Source organism: Manacus candei, unplaced genomic scaffold (assembly GCF_025592945.1).
Source record: "Manacus candei isolate 608988 ecotype Guabito, Panama unplaced genomic scaffold, ASM2559294v1 h1tg000049l, whole genome shotgun sequence".
NCBI lineage: Eukaryota > Metazoa > Chordata > Aves > Passeriformes > Pipridae > Manacus > Manacus candei.
Window position 1 is genome coordinate 28,231,465 of NW_026138097.1, and position 23,210 is coordinate 28,254,674.

Below are 23,210 nucleotides of genomic sequence, written 5' to 3' on the forward strand. Positions count from 1 at the left end.
ACACTCTTGTTTATTTATGTTAACATCCATCTCTTTTTCCATTCTGTTTATTTTCTAAGCAATATATATGTTCCTGCTCTGGTCAGGCTTGCAAGTTTCCCAGCGTCTTTCAAGAAGCATTTATTTAAACAGGTTGTTTCTTGGCTGGAAAATGGTAACATCATTACTTTGAAAACCAGCAAACTGATATTTGACTAAAAGTCAAGATCTCTGACATTTGTATCAGTTGATGCTCGACATCCTAGTGAACTGATGAAGAGAAGCATGGTACTGCTCTTTCAACAAATGCTCTGACCATTTTGGAGAAGGGCAGATTATCAAACCCAGCACAGGAAGGAAAAAAATTACAAAAATCTTGCTACATGAAATTTAATCTTTTTTAGTGAAGTGTTACCTTTGACCCTAATTCTGTTCATGCTTTTATCACATATATTCACTCAATTTCTATGTTGTCATTCACAAGCACTGCTCTATGAGCAGCTTGCAACATGCAGATTCCTCCATTCACCCATTACAGAAGTGTTTATTCAGATATGCAGGTTTCCTTTTTTTTACCTAGATTGAATAGGATTTCTGAATTCTTGCTGTTTTATGCTCACCATTTCAACTTTTGTACCAGTACACACAATTCTTTTCTGTCTGTAGCTATTGAAACTTCTGTTTCAGGTGTAGCCATTATCAGTGGGGTTATTTTTGGTATTGAAACGTGTTATTTGCATTGGAAATTAAGGAAAATAAAATTGCTTTTCACACATACCTACTTCTCTGCGTATAGTCCATTCCTTCAACGTATTGCTTTTTTTCTATTTTAAAATTTTTCAGTGTTTTTCACTAGAAGAGTAGATCACAGGACTCATAGAAAAAAATAAGTAGAATGGTATCTCAGCAGGTCATCTTTACCAACCCCCAGCTCAAACAAGGGCTAGCTTCACAGTTAAATCAATTGTGAAATGTGTCATCCAGTTGAGCTTTGAAAATCCTTCTGGATAGAGATTTAAGAGTGTCTCACAGCAAACTCCTCCTATGCTTAACCTATGGCACTGGGAAAAATTTTTATTGGAATACTTCTGATTTTTTTTGTTGTTAAAATCAGTTGCTATTCATAGTGATTAGTGAATCACTTTATCATCATTTTCTTTTGCACATCCAGGAACTTCTTGCATTGAAGTCTTGAGAATCAATTATGGTCATATCTGCATATCAGTACAGATGTAGGAAGACTTTTGAGCGAATGCATCACTTACCACTGCACAAAAACCTACCAAAAGGTTCAAGGGTTTGCTGGGGACAGTAATTGGAATTCATATTATTGTAATTGATGTTTTCTTTAGAAAGCTCTTTCTGACTTTGATTAATAGACTTCTACTCAAAATTGCACAAAGTGATTTTAGACTTATCATAAACAACACCTGCAACCCTTTCTGCTCTTCATCCAGTGCTGCAGCTCAGACTTTGTCCTATAAGTATTAAGGACATGGAGCTTGAGTGATTTGACTCTTTTGGAGATGCTGTGTTTCATGCATGGGGTATTTTATCTTGTTCCTGGAGAATAAGCTTGGGTCACATCCTTGACATTGTTCTCATTGGGCAGCAGCCAGAAAGAAAGAAGGTTCTGTTTGTCTGTTTCTGGTTTTGTGTGTATTACAGATAATAAAACATCTGTCGAGACTCCGATAGTGGGCATTCTGCTCTGCAAACAAGAGAGAAATTTCTACAGGAGAAGGATTTTTATATAAGTGAATTTAACATTTGTGAGACTTCTGATGTGGCATACACAAAGCCTGTGCAATTATTAGGTTAGTTTTCTTGAATTTTAATGTGCAGATATTAATGTCAGTGGGAAGATGAAGATGTGATACGAATGAATGAATTCTGAATGATAGAGAGCTGTCATTTGTACATGAATCAAGACTGATCAAAGAGACAGTAAGTTTTTCTTAGTCTTAAGGGAATCCAAAAGGGAAAAGTGCTGCATATCACCACCCACTGTCATGCTAAACAGTCTCCCAATAGAATTGTAATAGCTGAAACCATCATTGTAGAGCACCGTGAATGAGTTACTGAGGCAGAGCCCTTGCTAGGGAAGGTATAAATAAGGCTTCCTCTCTGTATTATCACCAACCTGCTACTTAAAGCTGAATTCCACCAATTTTGCTCCTAAATTTCTGTTGAAAGAGATAGATACTGAATTCAACTGTAATTATGCTTGAGAATATTATTTTTTAATGTTTTATATTTCAGTTTTACATGCATTGCTATGTTTTATTTGCTTGTTTTTGTAGAGAACTCATTATCTAGATGATCTAGATAACTCGTTTAGTAGATAACTCAGATAAAATACTATTTAGATGATCTCGTGATTACTGCTGCAGTTGCTGTCTTCTTAACTGTGACTAAAATGGCAACTTTACTTTTTGCAGCAGGACAAAGTAGTTGATGGTATTTTTGCCATCTTCATGATGAACAAATGAGTCTACCCTGGAAAAAGTCATCAGTCTTGTTGGAAGGTTTCTGTACTTATTGTTTGCAGAAAAGGATTCTGTCTGAGCAAATGCTACCTTAGGCTACTATGTAAAGCCAACAACTGTGGGGCTCGAAGTCACAGAATTTTCTTTATTGTTCTTATAAACTCTATGACGATGACACAACAAGTTTCCAGCTAATGGAGCTTTAGTTGCTAACACTGTTTTGGGCTCATTTCTTAATTAATAAATTGCTATCTCTGCCCCACTCACTGCTGGATTCTACTCTTTATGAAAATTCTTCTCAAGAAATCCCAGTTAATTTGAGGATCAGAATGGAGCATTGTGGCTGCAGCACTGAAACACACTAACTATAGAAATGAAACGGAACACAAAATTCTTTTAAGATATCTACAGTCCTGACAATACTATTAAGGATGAAGTCAGACCAGTGAAAGTAATTTTACAGGTAACATTTTACTCAATTCTATAAGTCCATAAGATTTACTCATATATAAAGTTACTGTAGAAAGTGCCATTCATTTGTATTGAAGAAATGGCATTTTATTACATGAGATTTTTTTCTCACAAGAGGAAAAATGAAGTTTGATATAAATATCTATATATTCTTATGAAATACAGTTGTTGAGTGGTGATTCATTAGCTTGGTTTTTTAGATTTATGAAATAAATACATAAAAATATATTTTATATAAAATTGCATGGTATAAAGAGTCAACTCAAATTGTTAGCATATGAATTTAAAGCAGATGAGCTAAAAAATTCACAAAGGGATGCTTTAAAGAAGAATTCAAGAAGAGGTTCAAATTTTGTCCACACAAGAAGTGACTTTGGTTGTAAAAAAACTTAAACACCATTTTAATTTTTAGTGGAAATTCAAACAAAATTTTAATGCAGTTTAAAGATTAAGTGATATTATTTTTCCATGTAGCAGTAATGTTTGAGTGTTTGGTTTCCTGTACTTGGTTAAATTTACCAGGGCTGTGGGATTTAAAATAAATTATTAAAAAAATCATCAGAATGGAAGCATGTTACATCACAATTTTCTTGTACTATTAGTATTTGTACACTGTCAGGTACAGTATCAGGTTTTACAGTCATGTCTGTATGATGCCATACTAGTATTAAGGGTTTGAGTTTTTTGATGAGTGAACATGAATTACTTGTTAATCTAACAACATACGTGTTAGCCTGAGCCAAGAGTCAGAGTTCTTCTCTTTGAATTCAGTCATAGAATATTTATGACATATTGCATCTTTCAATGCCTTTAGAAATGGACCACCGAAAATTGCTGGGAAATAATGAAACCGACTTCATTATTTCATAGAACTGTTGTAAAGAACACAGCAAGAGCTCCCTGTAGCAAGGACCTGATAAAGCCAGCAAAAGCTTCTGGACCCTTATGCATGCCAACTGACTTAATAACACTGCTCCCATCATCTGTTTTCAAAGAGGTGACAGGTCCCAGTTGACATCTTGGCTGTAACGAGCTCTTGGCTAAAGTTTGATTTTTGAATTGGGCAAACTGTGCAACTTGCTGCTCCCATGCTTGGAAACCTTTTCATTTCTTCTCTACAAGCATTTTCCCTTCCACAACCATTTGTTCACAAGCTAGTAAAGTCTTCTGTGTCAGTTCTTCTTTTCTCTGTTTTATTTTTGATCCACATGTCTTTCAGCATTTGTGCTGTCAGTCAAAGCCAGTTGAACTGCTTTCGGTCATACCTCTACTGTAACAAGGAGAAACACATTCTGATGACATCTGAATTTGTGCCAAGCAAGGGACTTTGGCACAGTACATCATTGATGGGAGGTTACTAGTACTAAATACCAGAAGGTATTTAGTAGTCTTTATGGTGATGTGACTATATTGCTTCTGTTTTGAGGTTTCGCAATTTGGGCTTTTCCACATTGCAAGCAACTAAGTCTAAAGCAATTCGTCTTATCTGCTGCTAAGGTTATCCTGACTTTTTCTGAATAACAAACTGCCCAGCCATAATTTATTTTGCCCAGAAGAAAAGAGGGATTCTATAGTATGCTACACTGGCCAAAGTACAGTTATGCAGGTATTGTTTGTTGGCACTTTGTTAACTATCTCAGGTCTGCCTTCAGTGAGGTCAAACATTCTAGGAAGAACATAAAATTGATGTCACAAAATTATTAGCTTTTCAATTGTACTCCAGAGCTTTTAAATCATGGTTAAATCAATTATCTTTTCATGAATTTAGATTAGTGATTTATGAAGCTGACAAATGCTGGAGTTAAGTAATAAAATTCTGTTAAACTCTTCATAATATATGGGAAGAAAATTATATACCTTCGTACATCTAAATCTTTGAAAGGAAATACTTTTTATTAATTCAGACAGAAGATAAAAGTGTTACTGTATTTTTCAATTCAGACAGAAGATAAAAGTGTTACTGCATTTTTGAAGACTTAATCATTCATTACATTCGTTGGACCTACATCGCAATATTAAACACAGTAGCTTATAACTTATGAGGATTATTGCAGTTTCCTAGATAAAATGGGTTAATTAATTCCCTAAAGGGACTAATGAGCTGTGCTTTTGGTATAATCATGTTAGTTTTCTGATTGTGTAAAGAAGATATAAGCATTTGGACAAATTCAATAGTAGATCCTCCTAGAAAGCTCTATGATTCTGTAAAGTGCTGTATTTGTTAATTATCTGATTAATTTCATGTTGGCATTCTGTATTTAGAAAATAAGAAAATAAGTTTACCTAGGTGAATTAAATTTCATTTATATCAGTACTGACTCCTGTTCAAAAGAATCTGTTGACACTGCTTAGTGACAAAGGAATACTGTATTTTTGTGGAAACTTTGAATCAGTCTATTTTGTTTTCATGGACTATTAAATTATCTGGCTTTTTCCAATGGACTATTAGAAGCTATAGAAGAAACTCATTAATTCACACTGACAGGTCTAAGAAAATATATCCCTAATGGTTTTATATTCAGTGTTGTTTTACAAAGGTAATTGAGATTTAGTGGCATTATAGCAAAGTTCTCTAACATTTAAGTCTTTATGCACCTATGACAATCAGATAAGTTACATTTTTCTTCAGAAGAACTAAATCCTAGTCCAGGGCTAGGGATACATCTAGTAAGTTTGTTTTTTTTTTCAGACTGACTAGATTTTTAGGTACCATGAGTACTTTGATGAAGTACTTACTTTTAAATAGTTCTCAGTATTTTAAGTGCTATGTATCTTGGAAAGCACACCACTACATTTTCAATTCTAATTTTAAGTAAGGTCATAGTTTTCATTTATTCACATTGCATAGTATAAAGAAATAAAACATCTTCCTTAAAACCAAAGCTGTAGCAAACTAATTTCCTAGTCAGCTTGTACTAAATAACACATAATAAAGATCAAAATGAAATATATTCTGACCAAAACTCATCTTCTGTCCTGTAGTGAACAGATGTTCAGAAATTAATTTTGCTGCTAATATACTCATCAAAAGCAGGAGGATATTTTAGTATTTTAACTTAAGACAAAATTACTGTCTAGTTTATGTTTTGTTATCCCTGTAACCTGAGTCTCTTGCTTCTGGAGCTACTCTTTGAGCTTCATTGCAGCAACTGCTTCAATTTACATGAAAACAGATAAAAGTATTACAGTTCAAGAAGTCCTCTAGTCTTTAGAAAATGAGGAGTATTTTAATCTGAACAACTGTAACCCTCATAAAGCTAACATAGATTTAAATTAGAAAAAAAAATCTCAAAACCCGAACTAAAACAGCATATCAGATTTTAAAACACAAGTTTTATAATACAGCTTTTTTTGCCCATTGGTTGAAAAACGACCAAATGTCCTTTCAGATCACCTTCCTCTGACTCATCTCCTTGCCAAATATGTCACATATTAATATTAAAATAGTAATATGTAATATTATAATAATGTAATATTAATTAATATTATACAGTTTTCCAAGTGAGCATTTATAAACATTTTTCTGATATTATAAACACTCTTGTATTCTTATTTTAGAGGCTCTTTGATTGCAGAATTAAACACATTTCACAGACTTACTCCGCTCTTCCTATTTTTTTGGAGTGCAATGACGCAAGATAAGATTTTCCTTCTTCTTTTCATTTTGTTTAGTAAAAGACCAGTTTGTTTCTAACTGGATGTTTTTGTCTGAAAAGAAAATTGCTGCAGAATCTGAATTATAAATAGAAATTCAGGGAAACTTCAGGGTAAATAGTGTGAAAGCCTGAAAAAATAGTACGCTACTGTTTTAGGGAGGTAGAAAATTAAATGATCCCTAAGCAAATCTCCAGAGACAGAACCATCCAAAAAGTATTTGTCCGTGCTTGTAAAAACCCTGGTTAATATACCCAGGAAAAATTTGAGGAAAAACAAGGCATTTTCTTCTAAGAAAATGTTTTGTACTTTTACAAGGAAGGACTCTGAAAGAGCTGACTCTGGGTTCCCACTCTGGGTGGAGACAGAGCTTTACCTCTCTGACTGTAGTGCTGGGTACACTCTGGAAATGACATCTTAAAAGCTCTGTAAGCTGAGGCTCATCAGGATTGATACCAAGCTGCTCTATGAAGCTGAGGCCTTTCAAATCCCAGGGTTTTCATTTTCTGTGTCTTTTTGTGGTCCATGACTGTCTCTTTCAGTATGAAATTCACATTCGTTAAACTTTGTAAACCTTGTGTCTCCAAACAGAAGAATGCTTAATTTTCCTAATATGAAGTATGATAGCACCAGTGTGCTCATATGCTTCTGATTCTTACCCATGCAAACTCAGAGGTGATATTACCTATTCTTCAAATTTAAGCTACTTGAGCTCCTCCAGTCTCTTAAATTTTATACTATTCTTTCAAGCAAAAGATAAGATTCTGAACTTCTGATATCAATTATACTTATGTATTGCAATGTCTTTCTAGTTTCTCATTCTTCTGTAGTCCTGTCTACTGCATCAAGATTTCCCACAGCAACCCATTTTCATTTCCATATTTATTCTTTTATAATCTTTCAGTTTGTGACGGGTATATTTTTTGTGAACAGGTATCTTCTCTTTGAATGTTTAATATTTTATATATATTATGAATTAAATTGAGTCCTGGGTGTATGCCTGAATTTCAAATGCAATGCAAGTGTGTTGTTTGCTTCAACATTGCTATGACTGAAAACTGCTTCAGCCAGTTAAATCTTCTGTTCATTTGAAATGGCAGGCAATTCTCATATTGATCAAATTAATAGTATCTGTATGGCATAAGTGGACTTATGAAGGTTGTTGCTTCTGGAAAACATTAAACATATGATTAGCTGTTTTTCTTAATGGTTCATGTGTTTAACGGGTTATTCTCACAGTAAAATTGTAGATCCTCTTGGAAATCCTGAAGCAAACATCTTAATGCTTGACAAGAGAAAATTTTGTTATGAGACCTGGATTACATTTGGAGATGTTAGACTGTGGTTCCACAATACTATTTCATAGTATTGCTGCACTACTTGACCAGTAGTTTTCAAATCAATAACAGGTTTCATGTAAAAGGATAGAAAAAAGAACTGGAGGGATCTCAGTTTTAACCTGCATACTTATTAATAAGCCATTTGATAACAAGTTTTCATTCTAATCTTAACCTCTGAGAATATTGCTTTTATAGTTGTATCTCATGGTACAGAAGAAAGCTTTTGAATCACTGCTTGGATTGTAATTGCAGATAAATAAATTCTGGAATAAAAAGAGAAGTCAAATCAAAAATAGTCAGCACTATAAATTATGTCTTTAAGGTTGTTGTTTCCAGAAAAGCTTCTTCAATCCCTTTGCAAAGAGAAAAACTGCATATCTGCACCGTTAAGAAGATAAAAGCAAGAACTATTTCCACACTTGAGAAGCAGTGTAATATTTTGGAAAAACATAATTAAGCTCCTGGCAATTCATTGTTAAAGAAGCACAGAATAATTTGGGGTTTTTTGAGATATCACAGTGGGTTTGAACTTTCCAGTTGACGCTTTAATGCCAAAAAAAGTATTCTTTTTCCTACATGGGTGACTTTATTTAACTTACCATTGTAGTGCTGTAAAATAAACAATACTTTATTGTTTGTATATATCTTAAATTACTTGCTTGTTTCACTATAGCAATAAAAACTATCTATCCCTAGAAAAAAATGAAATCAGCAAATCATAGAAAATCAAGAATCTTTGAAGAAACACCTAGTCTTATGTTGTATGACAATTTAAGGGTCAATAATGTGTCGAATTGCCCAGAGTGGTGACAAGATCTACTGCAAGAACCAGGCAAAATAACGCTACAAGGCTCGTATCCTTGTTTCCTGAGCAAAGGCAATTATACTTACTCAAGTATATTTTGCAAACTGGTTATATAAGTGTAAAGGTAACAGTCTTGATGTTGAAATTTATCAACTAGAATTATGTGATTGTGTTAAAACAAAGCTTCCTAAGCACAATTGGAAATCCCTGGTCTTCTTTAGTCAAATTTAAGAATGTTGAGACCTGATCTTCTACAAATCTATGGCAAATCTTCTATAAAATGTCATAGATTTAATTACAAATTGCACACTTTTATTACCACTTCTGATTTTCTGATATTTGCAAATGTATGGAATGTTATGACTTCCATTATTTTTTGATCATTTGGGAAAAATAGTGATGTTAGTTAACATGGAAATATACTTTGTTTTCAGTGGACAATATTTTTTTGGTTCACTGAAGACAAGCATAATAATTTATTTGATTCAGGGTGTATAAAAAAAAAAAGAAGAGGATTGAGGATTTACACTATTTTTTTCATTAATTAATAAAGATACGGTTATAACTCCTAAGAAGTTAACAGTACTTCAGAAGTAACAGTACTTACAGACATTTCTCAGATGATTGTGCTCAGCTAGAAAGACAGCAAAAATGACATGAATTGCAGAAAGGGAAAAGACTTTTTGGTTGTTGCTGAGAAATGACGAAAAAACCCTGCAACAACTACTAGAATAAAAATAACAGAAAGGGTCTTCATCATGACTGGGCTTCGCGAATGAAGATTTAGGAAGGCTCTACCCACGTTTGTTACAAACACGCTGGTGGCTTATGAGGCCAATACGAGACAGACATGTCCAATTGCAAAAGGCACAGCAGAAAGACTCCTTAGGTGGTACATTCTGCAAGACACGGTTCTTTCTGCGTTGTCTTTTCTCCTCGAGAGTGATCCTGCATGTGTTCTCAAAGGCATCAGCAGCGTTATAGATGGTGTGTCTCCAGGCCTCCCGATTTGAGGCCAGAGTAGACCAGTTATGGTGATCAATATGGCCAAGGCTGAGATGTTATTTCAGGGAGTTCTTGTATCTTTTCTTCGGGGCTCCTCTCTTGCGGCAACCGGTGGCAAGTTCACCATACTTGCCACTATACTGTTGTATTAGTCCTAGTTTTTCATGTAGGTCATCTGATTGTAATAGTAAATAGGTATTGTTTTCTGAGATTATTTGATGAGTAATTGATGAAATATATTTTGTCAGACAAATGTTATCTTCTCTCTCAGTTGGGAAAATGAAATTTTGGATGTATCTGAGGCCTGCAATACCTCAGAAGAACTATGGAAATAGAAATAGCTTAATGCCAAATGGAGATCAGTCATGAGTGGTGTCAATCAGGGGTCCGTACTGGGACAGGACTGTATAATATCTTCATCAATGACATAGTGGGATCAAGTGGAATCCTCATCAGGTTTGCAGATGACACCAAGCTGAGTGGAGTGGTTGACTCGCCTGAGGGATGGGATGCCATCCAGAGGGATCTGGGCTACCTCAAGAAATAGGCCTATATGAACTTCTTGGGATGCATAACCCCAACTCTAGAAGCCTTTCCTCAGAGGAGAGGTGCTCCAGCCCTCTGACTATCTTTGTGACACTCCTCTAGACAAGCTCCAGCAGGTCTGTTGTCCTCATATTGGGATCCCAGAGCTGGATGTGGCACTCCAGGTGAAGTCATGAGGGCAGAGTAGAGGAGCAGAATCACCTCCCTCGACCTGGTGCCCACGCTGTTTTTGGTGCAGTTCAGGATACAATTGGCTTTCTGGGCTGCAAATGTACATTGCTGGGTTAGCACCCCTAAGTCCTTCTCAGCAGGGCTACTCTCCAGTATTTCATTCCCCAGTCTGTATTGATACCAGTGGTTGCTTCGACCCAGGTACAGCATCTGGCACTTGGTCTTGTCAAACCTCGTGAGATTCCCATGGACCAACTTCTTGAGCTCATTGAGACATGTTGATTAATGACCAGGAAAACAAGAAGAAAATATGCCATGCTAAGTAAAATGATGTCTTTCTGGAAAATACTTAAATTTAAAACTACCATGTAGACCCTTTTTTATATAAGTATTGTGTATATTGGGGCTTTACCATAGGCAGAGAAGAATCATTCATGTGTTAGACTAAAACTAAAACCCAGTATCTTTCTGCTTAAAAAATCTAGGTCACAGGTAATGCTTATGCTTCCCTTTACTCCTCTCTTACATGTGTCATGGTTTCAGAACTCCTAGGAGAACATGAGATTTGGCCATGTGTGTGTTCTCAGTGGTCTGTTTCTAATTCAATAAAACTATGCATTGAAATCACCTAGGAAAGAACCATAAGCACTGGAAGCAAGAAGCAAAAAACCCAACTGGCATATATGCCGTCAGAAAACTGGTTATTGAACACTGTGTGCAACAACTGTCCCATGTACATCCCCCTAGATTTACTCTTACTGGTACGCTTCAAGCAAGGAGGCGTGCTAAAACTCTTGAATTCCTAAAGCATAGGTTTTTAAAAGTATATAACTCAGAAAGACAAGCAATTTTTATCTTCTTACTTTGTTTAGAAGGAGCTGGTTATACCCTTTATTTGTGGTACTTCGGATAGGGCTCATTATCAACACTTACTGCCTGTAGAAGCAAGACGTGGGCACAGACAAACATTTTTGTTTTTTTCTATGACAACCTGGCACTTAACTTTATGTATCAAATCTTTATTGGATAGAAATCAACAGAGTCCCATTACAATCTATTGAACTATATGCCTTTACAACAATTAAAGTTCTGAGATCATACTAATTTCTTTTTTTTGGTCTTTCTCTCTTTAATTGAAGTTTTTTTTGCTATTAATATTTTCTTCCAGGTGCAAAGTATGTAACTCCACAATCAGTTTTGTTTTAAAACTTCAGCTTCATTTCATTTTTTTATGCCTTGCTAAAAATTTATTTATCACATAGTATAAGTGAAAAAGCATCCCCAGTTTCTTTTCCTCTAAATTTTAAATATAGCAGTAAAGCAGGTTCTTTATAGTGTGGTTAGACATTTGTATACCTACTACATACAATTCTATTATGCTCCCAAGATGTGATGTACACATATTTTCCTCTTAACAGTAATCTACCTTTCTGTTACTGTAGTTCTTGCTGCAGTTACTCGTCTATTGTACCTTTTATTGTACACAACCAATACCAAAGCTAAGAAAACGTGTAAGTTAAAATCAGTAAACAACATATTTATTTGCCATAGCTGTCTTAGGTTTTTCAGCAATTTGGTGAGCAATCAGCTACTACTTAACAGTAAAACTCTAAGCATTTCTATATACATTTAACGTTTGCCTAATTTAAAATTTTAACACTGAGTTAAAATCAATTCTCTGCTGTGCTCAGATCTTAAGGTTTTTTTAGAAGAGTGCACTCAACAGATGTAATACAATGGTAAGTGTTTAGTACTCAGCATAATAGTAAGATGCTGGTGAGCCAAAATATGCTTTTATCTGCTGCAGCTTTTTTATTACAAATTCTTGAGGTATACTTAGAGTTAGGAGGGTCTAGTAAAGACTGGATTTTTGACTCTGATTTTTTTTCTGTATTTTCATGCATAATTGACTCTCTTGGTATTTTCAAAAAACCCTCTTATTCTTATATTTTAAAAAGAATTATTTCCATTCCAGTTTCATGTACCTACCTATAGGCTGGATGATTTCTCTTTTTCTCCCATATAACCTTTAAAACATAGATCAGTACTGAAAAAAATGCAAAACCAAAACCCAACATCTGAAGGATGTCTCATTTACTTATCTTTTTGCTGATAGCTATTTTCATTTCCATGTCTGATGCAGAAGGAAAACACACATAGTGTGTAACTAGGCATTTACTCTTACTGCAGGTGTGGTTCTCACAGCTTTAAAATTCATCATGTAAGAATAACTGCAGGGAAAAAAAAATCCTCTACCCTTTGACTTGTCTGAATTCAGAAGACAACTGAAAACTAAGTTCATTTGAAGTGAAAAAGAATTAATATAACTTCAATTTCAATGCTGAATATATATGTCTACCTGTCTATCTGTTTAATTTGACACTTCTGTGCTACTGTTAAGTATTCTGTACAAAAGGTTAGTCGATATAGGGAAGGAGAGGGACAGAGGACTCACATAAAGTCATTGGTCACGTAGTAACAAATGTCCTTGTGACTGATGGGCATTAATTCTAGATGGTAGAGAGAAACTTATAAAATGGCATACCAGTATAGTAGCTAGTGATCTTGATATCTCTTGGTATTGAGTACATCTGGAATGGGAATAGTGTGTCTTGAAGTATTATCCCATTCAGAATTGAACTCTCATTCCTGAACACTTTAATTTCTTGTAGCTAGTGGGACAAATAAACGTGTTTGGATTTTTGCTTGGTTTGGATTTTTGTTTGGTTTGGGGTTTTTTTGGAGGTAGGAGACACTGAGTAGGATTTTAAAAAAACGTAATCAACAAGCTAATACATGATATCTGAAAGAATCTTGGAAAACACTATGGCCAAGTTGTCTATCTTATTGTCTATACTGACATCATTATGCCAGTAAAAAGTAATCTGAATAGATATAAAGAAAGTATAGTAACTGTATCTGTACTTTTACCTGTAATTTTCATTAAGATTCAAACTCTGTTTATATATGAGAACTAATTGGTTGATCTATACTTTAATTACTACTCATTGCAATAATTATGTATATTTGAGCATTCTAGCAAATAAACTTAATTGATTTTGCAATTTTAAACCTGGAGAAAAAGCACTGCAACAGTGTTCTTCTATTTAGTTCCTTCTTGTGAATGAAATCAAGGAATAACTGAGTTTTCACACTGTGTGCCATGTTCTTTTCTTCAGCCTTTTTCACACGTTTGAAAACATTAAATATTCAAATACTAATGATACAAGAGAAATAAGTATTCAATTTACATTCACAAGCTTCAACTTGATTAAATTAATGCTGATAGATGTTTCTAACAAGCAGGACAAAATTGCAAATGTTTCCCCTCTTTTAGTATTATTTCCTTTTAAATTTTCTTTTTACTGTCCAATATATAAATTTTAGACATTATCTGCATTAGATTGCAAGGCTATGATCCCAGATGGAAGCCAAATATGCAGATCTGAAAAATAAAGTCTGGTCAGAGACTGTTTGTATCAAAATATTCTACACAGGAGTAAAATGTAATTTATTTTCCCAGACATTCACAAAATGTTGATGTTTCAATCTGATGTTTGAACATTCACATTTTGTTCTTCCCTATATAAGGTGAATATGACTAAATGAGTTTTAAAATGTGAGTAAATGAACAAGTGGAAAATCACTTTTCTTTAGGAACACAACTCTTAAGTAAAAATCAGGCTTTTTAAAATTCTTCTTTTTCAAATTAGTTTAATGACTCAAAAATTAGAAAAAACCATATTGTTTCAATGTAGCATTTTAATACTTAAATTTAATGAAAAGGAAACTTGTTACAGTTACACTATCACTACAAAGATGGATGAACATTTTCAGAGTAACTTAAAATTAATCACAGAAATTCTATGATGAATCTGTTCCATAAAGCATGAGACTGTGCTTTCTGAAGACTGGAGATCCTTTATACCGTGTTATTTTCAACAACTCTTTGAAATAACTGAGTGCTCAGTCATTTTATTTTGACAATTTTGCAGGTAATTTCATAAGGCTAAAATGTTGACCTATAATTGATGGTAACACTTCCAATTACTGATAGAGGGTCTTACATTGTTCACCACCATTTTTTCTTCCTCAGCTCGTACAGGTGAAACTAGGAAATTGCTTGGTTTGCCAATAGAGTTGTTAATACAACAGAAAAACACGAACAGAGCGAAGACACTCTAGACGTGACTATAGGTGGTGGATAACACAGCCTGCAAATCAGGATAACACTGCCTGCAAATCAGACTGTGAAATACTTTCAAGTGAAGCCAAAAGGCTTGCACTTTAAGACTAAATGTAGAAAAAATTGTTCTCCTATTGTGAAAATGCCATCTTTTTTTCTGTAGTGTTGCCGTCCAAAGAGAAACTTGAAATCCTGCCAGGAACTGGCCTTTGCATCTTTTGATAACCTTATTAAAGCCCAATCATCATTAATCAAATCTGCGTTGATAAGCAGATCACCATCCTGAATGCTTTCCTAGTCCTTAACAGTTTAAATATCAGACATTTCTGTCCATACTGATGCCCTGATAGATTTCTTAGTTTTCTGTGCTAAAAAGTCCAGCTCAATGTTCTCTACTGCTACAAGGTGACAGCGGGAAAACATTTTCCTCCAGTCTCTGATGTGGGAGGAAAACTAGCAAGTGCTGAATCTCAGATCAGCATTTCCAATTACCCAGTAGCCAGATACTTCAAGTGAGTTAGTGTTTCTCAGTCTGTGACAGTCACTGAAGTGCCAGAATGTACTTCCTAAAGTGATTGGTACATTCAAGTACAAAGGAAAAAAAAACCCCAAACATCTATTGCTATGCTCACAATTGGGAACTCCAAAAAATGGAAAGAAAATTAATGGAAAGGGAAACCTAATTTTATTTGACTGTAAGTCAAAACATTTTTTAGAAAAATCACAGAAGATGACCCTTGCTCCTGCCTCATAGGCTCTTTGAAAGGGATTGAAAGAGTTAGAATTTAAAAAAAAGTTGATAAAAAAATTAAGATAGAAGGAAAGCAACATGCCATAAGGCAATCTAGTTGCTGATATTCTAGCAACTAGAACAACAAAACTGCCTAATTTTAGACCTTGCACAAGGTGTAAAACTTAGAGCAGGATGTGGTCAGGACAGGACCTCAGAGAGGAAGGGTTGAGAGGCGCTGCAGTGTTCAGCATAAGTCTGTCATGATTGAGTGGTTAGGCTGCTTAAAGAATCACCATCGCAGGTATTGACAAAAAAGCAGGTTTTAATATGAATTTGTGAAAGTGTGACTTTAATAGAGTTCAATACCAAAGTTTACTATTACTAACTACTTGGATGAAGCACACATAGGAAAACTGAATTAGAAACAATTTAGAACAACTTACACAGATACCACATGTGCAAAGGACATGGATACAAAAGGGTGAGGGTGAAAGGGTTTATCAGCATTTAATCATTGACTAATTTACCATTTATGATGTGATTCAATAAGATTTTCTATAATTATAACAGTGACAATATTAGATTTATGATTAAAAAATTGATACAGAATCACAGAATTACAGAATATGCTGAGTTGGAAGGGACCCACAAGGATCATTGAGTCCAGCTCCTTGCCCTGCACAGGACCACTCCCTAGAGTCACTCCATTATCAATTCACATGCACACACACAGGCACAGAGATGTTCAAAAAACAGGTAGATGAGGTACTTAGGTTGCACAGGTTGACACAAACGAGACCATCCATGTCTCCCACAGGAGGCATCTGCAAGTAACAAAAGCACAGTACCAGAAGTGGGGAACTAAACCTTGCCTGTGAGGGAGGGAGAGATTTGCCATTATTTTGCATGTATGTGAGATTAGAACTTTTTGAGAATAACTATGAAAGCATGCTTAACATAGTTTCTCTGGTGCTAAATTTATGTTGATCCTGACCCACTGTCTGTAGGTTAATTATTTATTGTTGAGAAATCAATAAAACGCTTAACTTCTAATTTGGTTTAAACTAGATGAACCGAACAGTTTTCCCATAATCAGAATTTTTTATGTGTCTTCAACATTGGTCCGAAACTCAGGTAACAACTTAGTTTGCGCATTAACAAAGATGAATATTCCTAGAAAATCACATGGCTTTCATGCTACATATTTTGATGTCAATCCATGGAATTTCTTGTTGTCAGGCAGATTTTCCAAAAATATGGGAAAAAACACAGCAATAAGCATCTTAAAAGAACATTAACCAAACTTAGGAAGTGTAAAGCACTCAAAAATTACCATATGATATTACAGCATAAGATAATACATTCTAAATATTAAAATAATAATGATAAATCTTAAATACGTAACATAACAGCAAATATTTTCAGGATTTTTTAACATAAGGACCATGATTTTACCACTTAACAATATTTTTTTATGTGAGGAATTCCATTTCCCTCTGGGTATTAACTAATATCTTTTAAATATTTATCATAACATGGAATAAAAATTCCTTCTAAATAATAGTTATACTCAACCAGAAGAACATTTAATAAAAGTCTGTTCAGCTCAGTGACTAATATATATACTTGAATGTGATCAGTCTTTGCAGCTAGTTAAATTAAGGTAAAATCAGTTAAAGACTTTTCCAAAATCATATCTGAGAGAAAAAAACATAAAAGAGAAGCATTATACCTCAGTTTTCTTTTCAATAATGTTTCCATTATAGTTCAAAAATATCTCCTAAAGAATCTATAGAGATTTGGTAGGATAGTGAAACATGCTGAACAGACTTCACTTATCTCAGTTTCTAGATAAAGTATTTCAAGGACAAAGGCATTTTTCATTCCTTTTTCTGACTTTTTTATAGAATCCTCAAATTCTGATTCTGTTCATTCTTGTTTTCTGAAGTTTTTGTTTAGTTGTACTGTTTTGTCCTTTGTGTTGGACAAGGAGAAAGGGAATAGCAAAAAGTATTTCCTCCTACTGGCACACCTGAACCAAACTGGACTTTAAACTTTAGCTGTCATGTCCAAAAGCACTATCTTCAAGAATCCTGCTTTTTTAGCATGCCTAGAACTCCACTCACCTCTGTATTCACTTTGCTTATAGAGCCTCTGACAAAATGTTCCTCTTCAGTAAGCAGTCGCTGAACCTAACTTTCAAATGAAATTAATTTAATTGAATGTAGAAACAGAGATATTTTTGCCAATGCTGTTTATAGAATATAACTACTTTCTTTTTTTTTTTTAAACTTCTGTGGTTTGTATAGAAATAAATACCACACAGTTTCTTACACTTGTCTAATGAAAGTGTGACTTTCTTATCATACCTCTTTACTCCATGGCCTTCTTGTAATACGCTGATGAACACGATCAACATGATTGCATGATCAACGGGAGGGCTGATGAAGATATTCCCAAGAAATTATTCTTATTAAGTCCAAGGATCAGAGGCTTAGAAATGAAAGTCTACAGAATATGGAAATGTAGCCCGGTTTACAAAATAAAATAAATCACAGGCTTAAGAGCCTATAAAGTTTATTCTAATTTCTTGAGAGTAATAAAAGGGAAAAGTGCAGTAATAAACTAAACATATGATGATTAAGCAACTTTAGACTGAACAAGTTCTCTTTCTAATAACTTACATTTTTCACACTTTGCTTTGTAACATATTTATTTAAATTTTTATGGTACCTCATAATCATGTAGAAGAAATTGAATCACTGGTTACATTCACATGAAATCTAAGCACAAGTACAAATATAATTACATAACTGACTTCTAATTATATGGTCATTATCGCAAGAAGAAAAGATTATAAAACTTTAATAACTTTGATACTATTCAAAAACATTTAAGTAAACAGATTATGTGAGATACTCATCCCACAGAAATGTTGTTCTCACAATTTGACAACAAGGACAGAAAATGTCCTTGGAATTTTATCATAACTCAGATTAAAAACATTCATTTTACTTGCCACCAGATACTACTTACTACAGTACAAAAATAAGACAATATTTCTAGTATTAATATTTATTTGTCTCCACTTCAGCTCTTTCTCCTCTTCCATCTCATATCAGTACACCATGATACTTCTGTTTTATTTCATGAAAAGATCTGAAAAGCCTAATTGCTATTTTACTACCGAAATAGCTAAATTTAAGGTTTAATTTAAGATTCCTTTTTCAGGAAGTGACATATTATATATGAAACTTCAGTTCTCCCTTGTACTTTGGAAGTATAGGTTTATTTTCATTAATTACCCAAAACTTACATTCAGTGCAAACCTAGAGAGGGATTTCTGAAGGCAGTCTCTGCTTCTTTTGTCTCTATCCCTATTATGAGTATATGAAATTCATATAATGATCACTGACATTGAGCTGTCAAAGGTGTGTTCTAAGCCTAAGATGTATGCATGAACTCGATCAATTCCACAGAAAACAACTGATTAAAACATAAACATATTACAAACACGTCACTACAAAGTCACATGGCAAGCCCGTGTTTCCATAAAGATTCCTGTGGAAGATATTTTGCCTCTGGGTTCCTGCTAGTTGCACTAAAGAGTTCTTTTTTCAGTGACATAAAAATCTTCCTCTCCGTTCTGTACTATGCAAGTGGAAACACGGCTTAGCAGAGGTAATTCTAAAACACATTATTTTTACTCAAGAGCTTTGAGTCTTGAAAATGCCTTGAGTCCTAAGAGACATCTTCACTTGTCTGTATTAGCTCTTTTGTGATTCTATGGAGGCAGAAAACTAGTTCATAAAAAGATGAAGTGATGCGACAATAGCTCTAAAGCAAGTTTCAGGGGGCATATAACTCAGATTCCTGCAAGTCTCAGTAAGTGCAAGCACAGAGTAATATTTTCAGCATATATTCATAGCAAGTGGAAAATAATGCCTCCAAAAATTTCTGAAAATAAGGAATCATTTACCCTCCCCATAATTTTGAATATTTACATTGTGAAGGGCATTACTACAAAACTTCTTTTTATGTCTTTGAAGATAATTTTCTTTTCAATGTTTTTAGCATCTTACATCACTTGATTTGTTTCACCTACACTATATTGTTTTTAATGAATATCTCACTGTTGTCAGAGAAGAAAACATTAAAAACTATTTTTTAAGTAGAAGAAAAATAGTATTTCATAATGCTAATTGGACATTTGAATAACTTCAGCTTGTAAAGACATGAAAACCTGCTATCTCGCAGGTTTCAAGAACTCATTGAATACTTTACTCTTTTTATTAGTATTTACATAATCCTTTGGTATAATTATCTGCATTCCTTTTGTGAGATTCTATAAATGAAATGTAGCATCTTTTATCTTTGAAGTCAAAGAACAAGTAGACAAAGCATTATTTCCCTCTTTTTAAACTCTGAAAGGTAAGATAATAGGCTATTAGACAAAAATTTAATTGCCACATTTCATAATTAAAAAATGACGATGCAGAGGAGGGAAATGAGACTGTCTTCCCAATTAATGTGTTCTGGATTGCTTTCTGTTTTGCAATATCAATTTTCAATCAGAAATAGAGAATATTACCTAAATATTTCTTACTACTAAAATAATTGGCAAAAATGTAACATTTCTTTTAGATAGCAACAATGGAAAAACTAAACATTCATTTGCATACCAAATTAATTAAGTTATATAGCAAGCAAGTGGGCACAATGGGAAATACTTTTTGCCATCACAACTTCTACCAGTTTTCAAGGGACCATTAAAACTGAAAAACAAAGATACACTTCTGAAGCATGTCTTCTTTGAAAGGAACCCATGATAATAGAGTCATAGAATGGTTTGGGCTTGCAGGGACCTAATTGCATCCCCCTGCAAAGGGCAGGGACATCTTCCACTAGACCAGGTTGCTCAGAGCCCCATTCAACCTGGCCTTGAGCACTGACAGGGATGGGGCACCCACAACCTCTGTGGACAACTTGTTTCGGTGTCTCACCAGCCTCATAGTAAAGAATTTCCTCCTAATGTCTAATCTAAATCTATTCTCTTTGTGATGCATGAACTTTGTGGTTTTTTAAGAGAAATTTAAGTAGGGATATGTAAATCCATGGTAAATTATAAAATACCATGTAGCAAATACAGGAATAAAGGAGTAAATAGGGAGTAAGGTTGTTCAGAATAGGTCAGAATGACTAGGGAATTAAAGATGGATGGGCACTTCACAGTGTGAAAGATGCTATTAAATAGTACCAAGTAATGTAGTGATTTTTATTCCTATTCTCTGCTATAATAGTGGATTGCAGCTAGGCCAAAATATTTCACATGGAAATTAAGTCAGATCCATTAAATAAAAGTAATTGACTGCATAAATTTGCGATAGTCAGAAGATATTTATGACTGAAGATGTCTGACACTTATTGCACAAATTAATATTCTGATCTTATAGAAGTCAAATTATGCAGCGTCATGAGCACAATAATCTCTAAATTTAAAATGAAAATTGTTTCACTGGACAACTCCTAAAAAAAAAAAATCCATGAAAACCAGTGGTCTATTCTCATCAATCATTGAAAACAGCTAAAAGTTATCTGATACTCATTTGGTGAATTGTGACAAATGAGTTGTCTCTGTTGTTTTTCAATTATATATTGAGGTGTAAAGGAAAATATTAGGATATGATTAAAGATGTGAGAAGGGGGAACACTCTTCTGTCAAACAGAATTTGTTAAGATACAAATTCCAACTCCCCATGTTAGAACACAGCAAGTTTCTCTAAAATAAAGAGCACCTTACCTGTCATTGCCATAAAGACCATTGCTCTTGTCCAAAAATAGATATGGAAGTATAATTGTCTAATCTAAGATATAATTTTATGTGTGAGTGACCTGTAGAGAGGATTATAAGTGCTGCCTATGCCTCCTAATTATCTGTTAGTATGAATTACAGATCACATTTCAATATTTCTATAATTATATATGTTAAATGTTTAAGAATTGTTAATAAATTTATTGCCTTCCTTTGTAATCTTTAAGGAGAAATATCACCTGTTTACAAGCAGCATGGAACAGGAGGATGATGTATTGGTTTTACAACTTTTCTTTTGAGGAGATACTTCCTTCAATTAGGACTTACATTTTTGAAGTAGTTAAAGTCTATTTGAATTCTTCTTTGTAGGGAATTCTCTGCTGTTCTGCTCTGACACCACAGCACTCCTCAATGCTTACAACTTATTTCACTGCCTAAGCCAAAACAACCAATGAGTTCCTGGGGTGGAGAAGTTCAGACACAGGCAAAAGGGTGACTGCTGGAACTTAAGTCCTACAGGCAGCATGGACATGAGTGTCACCACGACTACCTCCTCTACCTTAAGCAGCCTTGAATCAGACTCTGCTCTCCTGTTTACTGCCCATCCATAGTGTAGAAAAGGAAAGTTAGTAATTTCTGGGAACAATCCCTATTAAATACCCAGCAGGTTTTCGTCCCTCAATTAGATGAGAAAGCCCAACAGAGGTCTGAGGTTCCTTTACATGTGGATTGATTGCCTAGAGTACGTCTGAGCACGTATTTGCTGGTGGACCAGCACTAAACAATGACATTTGAAATTAAAAATGTTAGGGTGGCTCTGGCACATAAGCCCACAGCTCAAGTAGCTGGTCTGCTGCAGATGAAGCATCCTTGTCAGCCTGACCTGTCCCACAACTTTGAATGTGATAAGATAAGAGTAATGGGCTTCTGCAGTTCTGGGTCAGAAACAGTCTCCAGAAAATGCCTAAACAATATAAATCCTTGTCCAGATCTCAGGAATCCTTTTCCACTCTTCCTCACAGGTCTCAGCAGCTCCGTGGGGAAGGCCCTCCCAGGGGTAGAGGGATCAGCACTAACACTGGCACAGGTTTTGCATCTTGTTTTGATTATGATTGCTTGGCAAAAGGAGTAAATATGAGCAATATTTTGTGACAGTGGTCACCTTTTGGCAGCCAGAAAAACAGCTTCAGAAAGCTATGTATTTGACCATGGGGAGAAGTTTCCAGAGTCACCTGTCTCCTCCCACTTTCATTTCACCTGATGAGGTAAGAGTATACCCACTAGCAAAATATTCTTTCTAGGGATGCAGATGCTTCCATTCTAACATATGGCTTGATTCCTATGCATTCAAAATCCATTTCACATCCGTTTGGACAAATACTGTATAGCAGCTCTTTCATTTACTGAAATACAGAATCATTCTTGTCAATGACAGATAGAAAATACACATGATCATGTCTTCTGTGAGTTGTCAAAAATCAGACAACAGGACTGTTGCTGTCTTCAGATATCTGTGTATCTCTAAATACGTAGTTATTGTTCTTGGAAAAAAATATTTGAGAGTTTTAAAGAAAACAGACTCACAAGCGTTTTGATGATTTTTCTTTTATGGATGTATCATTGCCCAAAATAACAGAATGATGTCATGCTTGAACACAGTATTTCTGCATTTTTCCCAGAAGACCATTAGAATAATTTTGTTTCCCACAGCTCTTTACAGAAAGTAGCTCTAAAATTTTGCTTTAGAAGAGAAAACAAATAAATCTTGTTAAAATCCATTGCTAAACAATGCCATTTTTATAACTGGGATATGAGTAAGCTTAGGCACTTACTCCTAATCTATTTTTATGTATATGTCTTTTTTATAGACATGATTTTTTTTGTGAAATCAGATATTCTATACAATATCTATTGACAGTGAACATAATGTCAGAATCTGTCGCCTCTCTCCTCCACACAAGTGCTAAGGTTTCCTAGATGTAACAGCCATGAGAATCACTTTCACAGAAAAGAGGGGTT